Here is a 2,177-nt window from a genome sequence, read left to right as displayed (position 1 = left end):
TGTTTGATTGGCACCCCATCCACCACCTTAAACATTAAGTCCCTTCACCACTGCCACACCATGGCTGCAGTGTGTACCACCTACAAGATGAACTGCAGCAACTTGCCAAGGCTTCTTCAACAGCACCTCCCAAACCCACGACCTGTACCACCTAAAAGGACAAGGGCAGCAGGCGCATGGGAATACTATCTCCTCCAAGCTCCCCGCCAAGTCACACACCATCCTAACTTGAAAATATATCACTGTGCCTTCATCGTCGCTGGCTCAAAATCCTGGTACTCCCTCCCTAACAGCACAGTGGGAGTTTAATGAATGCTTCAGAAACACAATCCCATCTTTCTGCTAGGCACTCTGGAGCCCTCTGGTGTTAACTTTGATAGCAGTAACTTCAGATCTTGCTTGATTCCCCCTTTTTCTTTACAGTGGTGCTGGGCATTGGAATTGCTCGTTTCTGGGGAGGAAAGGGGCCCATATTGACAGAGGCCTAGTCACTGAAGTTTGTGGTGGGACAGCATTTACTAAATGCCGACCTATCCAGATATCTAAAACTACTCCTCACTAACACCATTTGCAGAGGAGGCTGATCCTGGCTTTGTCTGAAAGGTGCCCGTTTTGTTAAATGGCATTTTCTTTAAATAGCACAACTGTGCAAAAACATTTGAGAAGAACTTTCAAACGAAACACTCCGATGTGGATTTGTTTTGTCGGAGCACTGTTGTAACGGCTCGTGCTGTGAATACAGCTTTTGCCGGAACTCTTTCGGAGGCACCGTGTTCTCGCCGGAATCATCTTGCAAGGTGCCCGCAGGCACTTCCGGTGGGGACATGTGTGGGGAATGAAAAAGTGAAACACGTTTGAGCAGGGCCTGAAGCCTGGAGCCTGGCATTGACTGGCGGCCGAGAAAAGGCTGTGAGTTCGTTCTACCACTGGGCCGTGCAGTTTCTGGCGTTTAACTGACTCCCCTCCCCCAACCTCACCCCCCCAACCTCTCTTTACCCCCCCCAACCTCTCTTTCCTTCCCCCCCCTCAACCTCTCTTTCCTTCCCCCCCCCCCAACCTCTCTTTCCTTCCCCCCCCCCAACCTCTCCCCCCCCCCCCAACCTCTCTTTCCCTCCCCCCCCCAACCTCTCTTTACCCCCCCCCCCCCCCCAACCTCTCTTTACTCCCCCCCCCAACCTCTCTTTCCCCCCCCCCCCAACCTCTCTTTCCCCCCCCCCCCAACCTCTCTTTCCCCCCCCCCCCAACCTCTCTTTCCCCCCCCCCCCCCAACCTCTCTTTCCCCCCCCCCCCCAACCTCTCTTTCCCCCCCCCCCCAACCTCTCTTTCCCCCCCCCCCCAACCTCTCTTTCCCCCCCCCCCAACCTCTCTTTCCCCCCCCCCCCCAACCTCTCTTTCCCCCCCCCCCCCAACCTCTCTTTCCCCCCCCCCCCAACCTCTCTTTCCCCCCCCCCCAACCTCTCTTTCCCCCCCCCCCCAACCTCTCTTTCCCCCCCCCCCCAACCTCTCTTTCCCCCCCCCCCCAACCTCTCTTCCCCCCCCCAACCTCTCTTTCCCCCCCCCCAACCTCTCTTTCCCCCCCCAACCTCTCTTTCCCCCCCCCCCCAACCTCTCTTTCCCCCCCCCCCCAACCTCTCTTTCCCCCCCCCCCCCAACCTCTCTTTCCCCCCCCCCCCAACCTCTCTTTCCCCCCCCCCCAACCTCTCTTTCCCCCCCCCCCAACCTCTCTTTCCCCCCCCCAACCTCTCTTTCCCCCCCCCCCAACCTCTCTTTCCCCCCCCCCCAACCTCTCTTTCCCCCCCCCCCAACCTCTCTTTCCCCCCCCCCAACCTCTCTTTCCTCCCCCCCAACCTCTCTTTCCTCCCCCCCCCCCAACCTCTCTTTCCCCCCCCCCCAACCTCTCTTTTCCCCCCCCCCCAACCTCTCTTTTCCCCCCCCCCAACCTCTCTTTCCCCCCCCCCAACCTCTCTTTCCCCCCCCCCAACCTCTCTTTCCCCCCCCCAACCTCTCTTTCCCCCCCCCAACCTCTCTTTCCCCCCCCCCAACCTCTCTTTCCCCCCCCCCAACCTCTCTTTCCCCCCCCCCAACCTCTCTTTCCCCCCCCCCAACCTCTCTTTCCCCCCCCCCAACCTCTTTCCCCCCCCCCAACCTCACTTCCCCCCCCCCAACCTCACTTCCCC

General features: G+C 59.6%; 1 protein-coding gene across 1 annotated transcript in view; it reads left to right on the top strand.

The window, feature by feature from the left end:
- The first annotated feature begins 818 nt into the window (after positions 1 to 818).
- Positions 819 to 2,177, top strand: part of dhx37 (DEAH (Asp-Glu-Ala-His) box polypeptide 37) — a 42,325-nt gene continuing 40,966 nt past the window's right edge. The window contains exon 1 of the mRNA XM_070887774.1: positions 819 to 909. The gene's annotated coding sequence lies outside the window, so the exon portion shown is untranslated. The remainder of the gene's footprint in view (positions 910 to 2,177) is intronic.

The sequence above is a fragment of the Pristiophorus japonicus genome, chromosome 8 (assembly GCF_044704955.1).
Source record: "Pristiophorus japonicus isolate sPriJap1 chromosome 8, sPriJap1.hap1, whole genome shotgun sequence".
Lineage (NCBI taxonomy): Eukaryota > Metazoa > Chordata > Chondrichthyes > Pristiophoridae > Pristiophorus > Pristiophorus japonicus.
The sequence above is the reverse complement of the archived record's forward strand: the minus strand, read 5'-3'. Positions and strand labels throughout refer to the sequence as shown.